The following is a 14,756-nucleotide window of genomic DNA, read 5'->3' on the forward strand; positions in this document are numbered from 1 at the left end:
AAAATCTATTAGAAACATCACATTATCCATTTTATAAACAAAATGTGTGGCAGAACGAAGTGTCTAACAGCTGTTTGTTCTTCTTAGGGACACTGTTTCTACCTGATATTTGTTTGACAGTGTTAATTGTTTTACTGGCTTCCAAAGGCTTTGAACTCTGGTAAAACAATTACTGTTCCTACACTTTTATTTTTTTCAGCAACTGGTTGTACATAGATCAGATAAAAGCCTTATGTACTACAAAGAAATAGGATTGTGTCTCACTGATCATAACCCTTATTATGTGCTCTTGGAATGGATGCCAAGATTCACACCTCAAGCTTTGGCCTCGGCATCTATGGGGTGATTAAAACCCTTTATGTTATACTCAACTCCCACTCCCCTGTCCTTTGCTAACATTTCAGACGTTATCATTATGACAGACAATGCAGTTTCTAAAACAGCTAACTCTGCTGTATTTTCAAGCAACTTTACAAGATGGAGTTCTTGAAAATAACTTTGTTTTGAAAGTTTATTAAAAAGTATTTGCTGTAACAGCTTATTTGTGAATGATTTGCTCATTATAGTTAGACTAGGCAGTATTTAATATCATTCCATATACCCTTAAGCATTTTAAACCTGATTTAGTTAAGAGTTGATAACCTGGAAATCATAATGCATACTTTAATATGCAGTAATAGTTAATATGTAGCAAATAATGTCAAAAACCTAACTGTAAAAAAACATGTAGTGACCTCTGCGCTCTTGTTAACTGATCAAAATAATTGTTCTCAGCTGTGTAATTTGCAGTATATTACATGAGAAAGGAAGTGCATCTGGAAATATTCAGGTAGAGATAAAATCAGAGTAGCTCACTGGTATGTTAGGATTTGGGGTCAGTGACATTTGGGTACTATAAATTTACATCTGATACCATGCATGCACAATTTAATTGATTTATTGCAGCTGCTTTCTGAATAACTGAATTAATTTTGTAAGTCTATAGTTAGCAATACATAGCAAAGAAAGTTCAAACCACACACAGACACATTAGTCGACCAGAGCAACCACACTGCAGCTCCTAAAAGTTGTAGTACGCGGAATTCACATAATTTATTTATTTATTTCATTTGTTAACCAGGTAGTGTCCGGCTGGGCCAGAGGCCCGTTTTCGGTGGAAACCTGGGGAGAAAAGCTCCAAATCACATTACAATAGAAGTTACTTATTACATTAGAAGTCACTTATGAACATATGCAAGTTACAATAATTATTATAGGGAATACAAAGGAATACAAATTTCAGCTTTTTACAGTAGTGTGAAAAAAAAGTTAAGACATCTTGAGAAAATTATTCAGTAATTATAGGTAATTGTCAAACATAGCAAGCAAATATCAGCAAAATATTTATTACTTATAGGCAAATGTCAAATATATCAAGCTATATCAGTTCACCACACTTCATTCTTTTCTTTAGTTTTTTTGGGAGAATGATTCAGTAGAGCCAGGGGATATTGAGAAAGGAAGGTAGCAGGAGGCTGCAGATGTGAAAGGACCACAGAAGATACATTTAGATATATATTTGAATCTAACATTCAAAAATAAAGGCATAGTAGGTATCTATTGTACCTTTTATTGTAATGTATGCATCAGCACCCAATGTATGTTATGCCTGCATTCTACAGAATGCATACAAGGAGTTTGTACATGAATCAGAGCATGTGCAACAGAATGGAAGCATTCCATGTTAATGTTAAACTGCTTCTATTGCATTACTCATGTTACAGATATGAATGCTTCATTTGCAAGAGTTCAGCAAATGTATAAAACATGATATGGAGATTATGAGAAAAATTGTCACAAAAAGCTAAAATCTGTAAAATAGTTTATCCAGTTTGCATTAGTTTGTGCATCAGAAATACTATGCACATCATGTTTATGATATATTTTTTCAGTTTGGATGTTTGTCCCAAAACTTAAGAATTGTTTGCATTTGTATTAACTCATTTTATTTTTAGTTTGTTAAACGGGATAGAGTTTAGATACATTATACTTAGAAACTGTACTACTGATACTTTTGTAAACTGTGACCATGGCTTACATTGCTTAGGTTTCAATATGTACCTGCACATGGGTGTGTAACTGTACTTCTGTCATTTTATTTTTATGCCTAGTTGTACACCGTTAACTGGTTGTATGGCATACATTTATTTGCTAAAAATAACTTTGCTTTCCAGAGCATATAATTTAGGTACACTCAGTTCCAGACTCTCCTTGCATTGTTTTGTTTTCTTTATATTTATATTTATATGCCGTCATTTTATTGTTTAACAATACTGTCTGAAATAAGAACATTTGTTAGTGACATATTTGTATTCCTAGAAATATTTTTGTAGTGCGTAATGCTTTTCTGAGTTCAGATTTATTTTTGTATATTTGTTTCCTTGTTTGCAGACTGGATAAATTCACCTGTTTTTGTAGTGGCAACCCCAGAACACGAGCAAGATCACAATGATCCTCTGTGGATTGATATTTTGAGCAAAATGATTATTCATAGGTGTATACTTTGCATTACATCACATGACAAACTACAAAACTACAAAATTGCTTCTGTGTTGGCATAATGTTTAAAGTGCCCACTTCACAGAAACAAGGTACAGGATTTAATTCTCACCTTTGAAAAGAAATTAATTAAATAAGGGAGTGGGTTTGGCTTAATGATTAAAGTCTATACCTCATAGAAACCAGGTTCAGAGTTTGATTCTGACCTTGGGACATTAATTAAGCTTAAAATAACCATTCAGGACAGCTAACCTAGAATCCCGCTATGAAAAACAGGTATGCTGTAAAAGTATCTGGACAGATAAGAATATGTTATTCTAAGGACTTTAGCTCAGTTCATATTGATACTTCATGCTTTTGTAATTTTGATATATTGAGCAAAAATACATTAAGCTTTGTAGTATGGAACATCAGTGTTAGTATATTTGTTAATTGGGATTACCTTTCACATGGGGAGTGCAGCTTCCCTCCAGAAACAGTTTTTATTCATATGTTGCTATTATAGAAATATTAGAGTGCTCCTTTAGGTGATGAGGCATTGTGTGCAGACATTCCATAGTAGGGGATATCACTGGTGAGAGTTCAAAGCTGCTCATATTTATATATATATATATATATATATATATATATATATATATATATATATATGTATATATATGTGTGTGTGTTTATATATATGGGTTTCCCACGGGTGCTCTGGTTTCCTCCCACATTCCAAAGACATGCAGTAGGTGGACTGGACACTTTGAATGGGCAAGAGGTGTGAGTGACTGGTACGGATGAACTACCAGACCCGGCGGTGTAAACCGTGGCTCGAGATGATTGCCACTGTTGAAGTGACACCCTGACCACATATGGAAAATGGGAAAAAGGAGTTGAGGCTGAATGGATGGAATGTGTATATATATATATATATATATATATATATTTATTTATTTATACTAGATCTACAGAAATGACACACTTACATCAACAAAAAAACATTGACACTCTATAGTGCAGCTTTCTGAGGCTAATCCTCAGAACATATAAGAAAGAATAAAGTGTTTTTTTGCAGAGGGGCAAGCCACTCTGTGCCATCTATGTGGGGGGCGGATGCACCCTTTATACCTCCTGCTAATTATATAAACTAACTCAGAGAGTGCACAATTCCCAAGGAAAGGAATATCTTCCTAGCCCAGGGGCTGTCGATCTCACACAGCTGTCAACCATCTGCACACGTCGACAGAAATGGATCAACAAAACATAGGTTGACCACATTAAAATTTGATTTACACTGCGATACATATATATGATTTAATTATGTATGCCTGAGCTTACTTAATGTCAAGCAAAACACACAGACAAAAATAAGATTGAACATACATAAGGCTGAATACTAAACACTTAAACATCAAACAAGTGAACCATCGAAAAAGGAAAAAAAAGTTATTTTCCTGATCTTTACACTAAATAGCCCCCATGGCACTATCTTTTAATTTATCTGAATAATGGTAGTGTTATGGGAAGGATATTTTTAGGGTATGGCATGTGGTTAGGGTTAGGTAGGGGCAGTGTCAGGGTTAGTTTCACCTCCCCGCATCACCTCAGTAATGCGTGCTAACCCTAACCTTGCCCCCACCAGAATCTTAACCTCACAATGTACTTTAAAAAAAAACCTTCGTGTAACACTGCCTCTACACAAAACTCACTCAGACATGCAAACACGCACCAGCACAAACTATAAACATAAAATCTATCCCTACCTAACCCCAACCTTAATTCCAAAATACATGCACTCCTGCATGCAGCCATACAACACCTGAACACATATATCTTGCCTAAGCCTTTCCCTAACCCTAACATCCAAACACACACATATACACTCTAAGCCCCATCCCAATCCTCACTTATCAGTTTTGAAGAAATGGCACTTTGAAATATTTGACGCTTGACTATATGAACGTTTGACAGTCTCACCAACCCTATCACCTGTCATTTCCAGCACGCAGGCTGCAGGTTCTAAGTGCAGAGGATTGTGACATAGATGTGCTCTTAAGACGACATCACTATACAGTAAATACCTGTGGTACAGATTCACAGTGTATACAAACTCAAGATAATAGGCTGTATTAAAATCCATAAGGTAGTCAGATTTGATTTTGAATGCTAATGAAAGTAAACTGGGAAATATTGAAACTAACTATTTGGTATACATTCTGGGAAGAAGGTATTAACCCCTACTGGAAAAGATAGAAGCCATAAAGAATTGTCATATATCATCCACTAAAAGAAGGATATTAAAAGAAGTTTGCAACTAATTTATTATTTTATTTATTTTGCTTTTTAACTGGAAACTGACCAGGAACATGCCCCTTTTCAGCAGAGTCCTGGGGAGAAATCTGCACAGTGACAATACAAAAGAAAAAACAAGTAACCAAAAGATTTATACATTTAATTTCCAACAACCATATACAACATAAAAGAGTTACAATGCACAGTATGAAGACGTATTAAGTGACATATAGTATTTGAAGCAGGAATACAATATATTGGAAGTATTACAATTAAGTTTATGCAAGTGAACATACACAGAAAAACCACCAAGAGAGAAAATATCCAAATGTTTTAATGTTATGCCCTTTCGGAAACTTATGCCTTCATCAGAACATGAACTTACATTGAATGCATATTCTTAAATATCGTTCACATAAAAGTTCCTATCACATGACTCAATAAACAATGTACTACATAAATTGTTTTACAAAACATATTACGTTCTTTTAATACATTAAAATATACTATATCTACTTTTTCTTCTGTTGATATTTAGTTAAAACTACCTTATAATTCACGTGGCTATAACATGAAGATGTACTATAAGCATAAAACAAAATTTGCCATCTTAGTTCGCTGTATTCCAATTTGTTATCTCTATCACCATTAAAATCTTGTGCGATGTGGTCAATGACACTGAAAACAAACTTGAAAGAACTACATTCCATAGAATGTTTTGCTAAAGCATTTTCCTTGTTCCTAGCAGTTATGGCATATTGGTTCATAAGTTCATAGAGGTTACTAGGCTATTGGCCCTAGGGCCTTTATAAGGCTAACCATGTTATACCCTTGTTCCCTTACTGACCAAGTTGTATGGTCTATATTTGCAGTGCGAGATTATGATCCGCATTTACCGTCTCCCATTCAGTTGTCTAAGTTATGCTTAAATATGGTCATTGAGGAGCTCTGTTTTATGTGAATTGAAAGTTTGTTGCAGAGAAGTGGCAATCTCTGGGATACATATCTGTCTCTCCAGCATGTCCTGTTACTGTCACAGACTAGGTTAAGATCCCTAGAGGTAATAAATCTTGTCCTGTATGACTTGCAGATGTGCAGAATTTCCATTAGGGCATAGTCCGAGACTGCTCTGTAGGCCAGGCACAAGTCACCTCTCAGCAGCCTATAAGATACAGAGTACAGTGACAGAGCCTTCAGTCTGTCCATGTAGGTCATGTGTTGAAGGCCCTAAATTTTCTTGGTGAGAAACTTCTGAGGTCTCTCCAGCTGCTGCAGGTGTCTGGTCTGGTATACAGAAGGGAGCATTGTACTCTATTAGTGGTCTGATGAGGGATGTTTACAGGGGAGTTATAACATCCTTAGACCTGGTTGCGATACCCTTACTTATGAGATGTGCAGTATAGAACACCTTCCTCCCCACTGTGGACACATGTTGATCGAAGTTAAGGTTGCTGTCAATCTGTGTTTCCAAATCTTTCACCACAGGGTTTAAGCAAAGGGGGGTACTGTTAATATTGTAATTTGTAGGGGCTTCCCCTTTGTTGAAAGGGATGACAATACATTGTTTTGCATTTAGTTTAAGTCCATGGCTTTGGCACCAATCATTTGTCTGTGTAAGCCCTTTTTATAGTATGTCAACATAATTGGGGGACAGTTTACAATCATCAATGATTGCACCCAGTTTGGAGTCAGCAACAAACTTGTTCATAAATTCTTCTTGTAAGTTCTCTGTTTTCTTTTTCCCTCACAGGTGCAACAGCTAGCCATATATATGACATATTTTGCTTTATATTTGTAAACTTCTGGTGCTGATTGCATCATATTTATTCCAATGTTGACAAAACATGGACTTTTCATGATATATCAGCAGTGGGTGAAATTATGACACTTGTAAGTCCCTCCCTTGCTTACAACCTCATGTTTGTTTTCCTCTTTTTCCAAATATGTTTTGATTTTGTTAGCTTTATTATTAATGAATAGTGGTTTGTCAACAGCAATTCTGTTAACTTCCTCACTACCTTTTAAAATTCTCCAGTTGTTGTGGATGATCCCTTTGATGGCTGTACTATCTAAAGAACAAACTAGAAGCATAGAAAAAGATCATTCTTTTGTACTACTATTGGTTATCCTTTCTGTATTGATATTGATGCCCTCTTCTTCAATAATGTTGTCCACCATTTTTGTCGAGTACCCCTACATAAAGAAACCTTTTGTGTAGTGCTTGAATGAAATTGCCTGTTTTGTCTACATCACTTGTCAGCCTTTTGAGTCTCACAAATTGACCCTTTATAACATTATGTTTGACATATGTTGGATGCATACCCTATGGCCTGTCTCCACCAATCATAGCCCATAACATACCTGTCACAAGTCCTCTGCCTAGTATCTCCAGAAAGCGGGTCATAGCTGTACTCACCAAGGCTAAAAACACAGCATCTATGGGACCGGACAACAACACAGACTGCTTATTAAATGATCTAAAACAGGAGTTAGCAGAACTGTTGAGCATGCTTTTCAATCTCAGTCTAAGCTCTGGCTTTGTCCCAGCTGAGTAGAAAACAGCAACTGGAATCCCCTTGCACAAAGGGAGGGGCCCCCAACTGACCCTGGGAACTATAGTCACATAAGCCTAACCAGCTTTATCTGCAAGGCCATTGAGAGAATCATCATGGATCTTATCAACAAGGATATAGGTGACCTTCAAGCTCTTGACCCAACACTGTTTGGCTTCGTTAAGGGCAGATCTTGCCTGCTAAACCTGGTGGACTTCTTCTTGAATGTTACCAGGGCCCTGGATGAAGGCAAAACAGTTCACATTGCCTATCTCCACCTAGCCAAGGCCTTTGACACAATCCCTCACTCAGGCATAATTTGAGAAGCTCACCCAGCTGGGGACTATCCCTTACATCGCTAGATGGGTTGCCAACTGGCTCACAAACAGAACACATACAATCAAAATTGCGGATGCCAACTCTACTAACAGACCTGTTACCAGTGGTGTCCACAGGGATCTGTGCTAGACCCCCTACTGTTTGGTATCTATTTTTCAGAAGTCAAGGTGAAAACAGATGGCCTAGTGCTTACCAAGTTTGCTGATGACTGCAAACTGGGTGCAATCATTGAATCTCCCAAAGATGTCAACATACTACAAAATGGGCTTACGCAGACAAATGACTGGTGTCAAAGCCACGAACTTAAACTAAACCAAAAAAATGCATCATCACCCCCTTCAGCAAAGGAGATACCCCTGCTAATTACAGCATTAATAATATCCCCCTAAGTTCAAACCCAGTGGTGAGAGATTTAGGAATGCAGGTTGATAGCAGTCTTAATTTTGATCATCAGGTGTCCACATACGTAAGGAAGGCCTTCTATATTGCACACCTCATAAGCAAGGGTATAGCATTCAAAGCTAAGGAGGTTATAACTCCCCTGTACTCATCTCTCATCAGACCAATAATAGAGTACAATCTCTATGTACCTCACCAGACATCTGCAGCAACTGGAGAGACCTCAGAGGTTTCTCACCAAGAAAATTCAGGGCCTACAACACATGACCTACATGGACAGACTGAAGGCCCTATCATTTTACTCAGCATAGTACAGACTGCTTAGATGTGACCTGTATCTGGCCTACAGAGCAGTCTCAGCCCCTGCCTTGATGAAGGTGTTGCACATCTACAAATCCAATGGGACAAGATTCACTCGCTCTGTGGATCTTAACCTAGCCTGCGATATTAACAAAACATACTGGAGAGACAAATATGTCTCCCAGAGGTTGCCACTCCTCTGGAACACACTCCCAATTTATGTAAAACTGGGCTCCTCAATGACCCCATTTAAGCATAGCCTAGACAATTGGATGGGAAACTGTATATTTACACTGGGGGTTTCACCTATGTCCCTCTTAGACGGGGGGGGGGGGGGCAGCCAGAGATGATTTTAGATTCGCACACAAACATAGACTACATATATCTTGGTCCATAAGGGAGCAAGGGTATAACATGGCTAGGCTTGTCGGGGCCTTAGAGCCAATAGTCTAGTAACCTCCTATGGTCCTATAATGCAAAATTACATTGCTGGAAACATTTTTATAACTAATCGTGGTATTCAACTTTTTTCATGTAAGTTTTTCTGCACTTCCGAATACAAGAAACAAATCTTGGACTTGTGAAAACTGTATGAGAATGACAGGAGCTCCATACTATTGCTCATGTTACCTAGAAAACATTCCAGTTCACTGGCCTGTCCCTTCCATATAAAAAAATCATCTATAAAACTGAAATAAGAAAAAAAACTTTCTCATATCCTACTATTGACTAAAAAATGTGTGTTTCCCAGTAAGCCATGACTAAGTTAGCATAATTCAGAGCCATATGCCTGCCCATGGCTATCCCTCTCTTAGGGTTAAGACTTCTACAAGTTTATTTATAAAAACAAATACATACAGATAAATACATGAAGCAGTCTATATAAAGGAAAAGCAATACTGAGACTATTGAATAAATAGGTAGGAGGTATAGAAAGGCTAAGAGTTTTAGAAAAAAGTGCCACAGGAGGAGGAGTAGATGAGGAAAAAGGGAAGCTATTCAAACAAGTCACATAATAAATGTGCAAAGAAGGCAATAACAGAAGTGTGACAGCAGTAGCTGATAGGGAAGTGTAAGGGAAAAAATGAGAGTGAAGTAAACCCTGATGTACATTTGAAATATGAGGTTGTCACTTGATACAGTTGCAGCCCAATGTTAGAGTAAGGGTTGTTTTTAGGTTTGTTAGGAAAATGTTTCTGCTAGTTTTAAATTCTGGTGGGAAGAAGTCCTATAGAGATGTACACTGAATAAGGGTGAGTTACCAAAATGATTGTTGGATTTGGTAACTGTTAAATGATTTAATTGTTTGGACTTAAGTTCTCTTTTAAGAAAATGTTATGTTTGCAATGGCAGGGCATTTCCCGGGGATGTTAGTATACACCATACGGTTTGCAAAGGGTCCATGTTCAGCTATCAAAAACAAAAAAATGTAAATGGCTAAATACCAAACATTAAACATCGAAAGATGAAATTAGCAACAACTAATTCTATGAAAATAAATTTATCGAATGGCCACAGTTGGCCAACAACCAGGAAGTAACGTGAAGGTAAGTGAAGGGAAACCTTTTAAACTTGCCCTATTCCCCACTGTAGCATGATCTTGGAGTTGATATGTGTAGTTAGGGGGTGTGGGAGAGAAGCCCTCATTCAATGAATTTATTTTCATTGAAGTAGTTGTTCCCTAATTTTACCCTTTGATGTTTCATGTTTGGTATTTAGCCATTTGCATTTTTTCTTTTTGATAGCCAAACATAGACCCGTTTCCAAAATGCTTAGTTCCAGGTTTTACTTGGGGTTCTAGCTATTGTAATTCCTGGAGGGCAATACAGTAATGAGCTTTGTAACATTTGTGACAAATTTTGCTTTTATTATATAATTTTTCCAAGATTATTTATTGATTGTTTGCAAATATTTATTAACAAGTAACTCTGAGTAAGAATAGTCTAATTTTGTGGGTCTATATCATATGAGTGAATTGCACAAATTGCGAACGCTCATAATATCGAATGTACTGGACCTCAAACTTCCTATTGTGAGGGGCTGCATCCCCCACAGCCCCCACTAAATATATATTCCAACTCCGAGATTGCACTACAGTGAGGAAAGGGCAAATATACCATTCTTCACTGTACCGCCATCTCAGAAAAAGCACTTTGAGGTCTGGTACATTCGATATTATGAGCGTTCGCAATTTGTGCGATTCGCTCATATGATATAGACCCTAATTTTGTAGTGTGCACACAACTTTGGATTAGTTTTGTAGACAATATAGTTAATGTGATGGTCAAATTTCAGTTGTTTGTCAATGTATGCTTAAAATTTTCAGTCGAGATATAGGTTTTTGGTATTAAAGTAAAGGATGATTTTTTTTTCTATAAGGTATTTTTAAGTGTATACAGCACAATTTTGGTTTCTTTGTATGTAAGCTTAATTTGGATGATGTGAACCAGTCTTCTATTTTGTTGAAAGTGAACTAAGTCTGAAATTGGAGTAGTTCAATGTTGTTGTTGTAAGGGTGGAGTTGTCTATGCACCGAATTATGGTTGCAGTATTTAGTGCTTCATGTAGGTTGATAATTAAGATTTTAAAAAGCAGGGGTCCCATAACGGGCCTTGTTGAACTCCAGCTGTGTTAAGTATAAAACTGTAAACAGGATTGTTGCTGCCAATACTGAGCAGAAAAGTAGCTCCTGAGCCAGTGAAGAGCTGAATTGTTTTGGTAGAGAAACAATAGTGTAAAGAGCAGAAGGTCATGGGATACAGTGTTAAAGGTTTTAGACTGATTGATGAATATGGAGGCACTTAAATAATTTTGGTTTAGCTGATTATAAGTTCATAGGCTGTTACTAAGAATGCCATTCAGGAAACCATTGAAGACCCTAGCCCAGTTTCTCAAAATCCATGTCTGGTTAAGTGACTTGCTCAAGGTCACACACAGTGGGCAAATGGAGGATGAGGGAATCAAACCCTACTCCACACGAAAAAGCCCATTAACAGTTTATAGCCTTAATCACCTGTGCTGCCAAATGGAATTAAGAAACGACAGAAATGCAATATTTGTGCTGTGAGCAGGTCTAAAACCATGCTGTGTAGATGACACAAATTTGTTAGATGATAAATGAGCCAGATGTTGTCTGTGAATGCATTTTTCTAGTAATTTTGATATGAGGACTAGGATATCAACAGGGTTATGATTTGGCATACTGGTGTCTTGTCCAACATTGTGGACAGGAATAATATAGGATTTTTTTTCTATATTTCGTGGACATATTTTTTTGGATGACTCTGCTAATAAAAATGACAGTATGGTAGGCTATTAAATCAGCTGCTGTATTGAAAAATTCTGATGGGAGTAGGTCTGGGACTAAGGTGGTAGGTTTAATTTTTTTTTTTTTTAGATTTTTTTTTTTCAAACAAAATCTCTTTATTAAAAGTGAATCATCCATTTGGCATGACAGCTATCAAATTAAAAATGCAGTAATTGGTCAAACTATTAACAATGACATCTAGGTTATTTCAAGACCAGCTAACATGGAATTTAATTAAAAAACGAGAAAAGTTAAAAAGACAATATCATTCTGTAACAATCTGAGAAATAAAACAAATCTAATCAGAACTGTATGTAGTAACTAACTGCCACTGATAAAACATATTTAACAATAAGTTTAATTATTGGTAAGACAGGGTACTATGTATATACCACCCATATCCAGCTGCTAAATTAATGAAATGGGCAACTGTTAAGGACAATCTCCCCAAACTAAAATGAATTTCCATAGAGCATATATTCTCCATCATAACAGAGAGTCTCGGGGGTCAGCCAAAAAAACTCAAGACCATATAATCCACCTTTGTAGTATCCTGTGTCTGCCCAGCAAATCTCCTAAGACTATCTCCAGATCTTTAATCTCATGAATCAATGAGTCAAGGTCAGTCAGTCTAGGTGGATCCATTTTTTTCCAGTTTAATAAGTCCAGCTCATCCCTGGAAAGTATCTCCAACTTGACATACCCAATTAAAAATAATGGCTCTGTTAAGACAATTTACTAGGCCATAACTTGTGACAAATCTCATGCACCATCCTCTTCAAAGAGGACACCGTACTACACTACAGAAAATATGACTCCACATGCCTATAACACTTATGGTGCATCTCAAACACCCCAAAGGAACCAGTAAGGAATATTTTTGAAGACTAAAAGTAATACTGAAAGCAGCCCTGACATCTAGGAACAAAGTCCAAGCTATAAACCAGTATGATATTCCTGTTCTAACTTACTGTTCTGGGGAGATTGTCTGACCTCAGAAGGTATTGGATCAGCTGGACATAAAAAAGAAAAATGCTTCATGCTTATCAAATCATATACAAAAATCAGTGTGTGTATCAAGATTATATTTTTCTCTTTCTGAGGGAGGTATTGCCCTCCTTGAAATTGATTACATGTATAGATCTGCAATCACAGGACTGCATACATATTTGCTGACCTCACAAGATCCAAACAGTGAAAGTTGTAAAATATAAAGAGAACAAGTCTAAGATTACTTCCTTGCTTAGTTTAGTAGAACCAAATCAGTGTCAAGGAGGAATGGAAAGTAAAAAACAGTAGAAAACAAAAATTAGGTAGCAAATGAATGTGCAAAAAACAAAAGAAAGAATATAAGGAGAAGGATCAGGTGAGTAGGTAAGAATGTGGAGAAGGCATTAATATAGATACAAGAAGAGAAAACTCCCGAAACTACCTCATGGTGATCACAATCTGATGCAGGAATGGTTAAGGAGAGGTGAATTTAAAGCAAAAGATGAAAGGTTAATATTGGTGGACCAGGACAGTGAGCTTACATACAAGTTGATTTATAAAGTTTATTGAACATGTGAGCGATACAGACAAATGCATGTTTTGTAAAACAAAACTGGAAACATTTACACACCTTGCTGCTGGGTGTGATACTCTTAATGGCATATCGCCTATATACTAAAAGGCATAATAATGTGGCAAGACTGTTCCACTGGGAATTGTGCAAACATTACAACTGAAGTAGCTGAGAAGGATTGGAAACATGATATTCAAAGCATTACACAGAATTGTGAAGTTTATATCACATAGGATCACCCATAACCAACAATTCAAATAATAGATCCAAGAAAACCAGATACAGTAGTCCATGATATACCAAAATATTTAACAAATATTTAACAAATGGGCCATCCTTTCTGCCACTAAAGAAAAAATTTATAATCATAGTTCAAGATTGACAGATAAAATGGTAGTTACAATACAACTTTGAAGCTGGGAGCCATATTTAATTTACATAAATCATATACAATTAATATTCCCTATGAGTTGTTTCATTTGTTTATTGTTGTATTTTTGTACTGGTTATACTAGTGTTTCTAGCTGTTTTAAAATCACAAAATGTATTTTTCAGTTGCAGTTTTATGGCCATTTTTTATAACATTTTAAGCATTGTTGTCTTTCCTTGTTTTAACAGAACTGTCTGGGGTTACATCTGAAGGTATGAACCAACTACATTAAAGTCCTTCCCTACTGCAGTGGTCCTTTTCAAGTATGGGGGGAGGTAGAAATTTGTGTTCCAAGATTAAATTAAATAATGAGAAAAAAATTATCCACAGCTAAATTGTCCCCCAGTTGGTAAGCTTTTGTCAGCAATTCATCTGGGCCAGGAGCTTTCCTCTTAGGGGGCCAGTTACAAAGCCTTTGCAATATAGCTCTTGTAATTAGAGGCAACAAAGAGGAAGCCTATTGCTCATTCAACTTAGACAGCCACAAATCATCAGGATATTGATTAAGCTTGCAAGCTTTAAGAGCTATTTTATGGGGGTTAAAACAGAAAAAAATGTATTGCACAGTTTACACCAGTAGTAATACAGCCCCCCCCATCACACCATCAAAACATTGTTGTACTCAGCAAAACAAAAAGCCACTAGTCAAACATGAAATGCTAAATGTCTTTCAGCTCCTCATCTGTTGAACTATACAGTTTTAAATCATCCACAAAAAGAAGATGAGAAGTCTTTATACTTTGTTGTTTTCTGGGAGCCAAATTGTAACCGTGACTTAATCTGTTAAATAGACAGCTTAATGGGCTAAGGGCAAGACAAAAGAGCAGCAGTGACAGTCACCCTGGAATATCCCCTCTGAATTTTTAGCCATGGGATAATAATTTGTGCTTTATCATGGCTTAACTGCAAATTGGTTTGCCATTGTTTCATGGTGACTGCAATGTAATTGATCAATGAATGGCATATCTTATATATCTGTAATCACTCCTTTATCCGTGAATGTGGGATGCTGCCATATGCTTTTTTTGTAAGCCATCCATGCCAGATTCATTC

General features: G+C 36.7%; 1 protein-coding gene across 1 annotated transcript in view; it reads right to left on the reverse strand.

The window, feature by feature from the left end:
* Positions 1-14,756, reverse strand: part of CA9 (carbonic anhydrase 9) — a 733,318-nt gene that overhangs the window by 370,422 nt on the left and 348,140 nt on the right. The gene's annotated exons all lie outside the window — the stretch shown is intronic.

The sequence above is a fragment of the Protopterus annectens genome, chromosome 1.part1 (assembly GCF_019279795.1).
Source record: "Protopterus annectens isolate FY-2018-M chromosome 1.part1, PAN1.0, whole genome shotgun sequence".
NCBI lineage: Eukaryota > Metazoa > Chordata > Ceratodontiformes > Protopteridae > Protopterus > Protopterus annectens.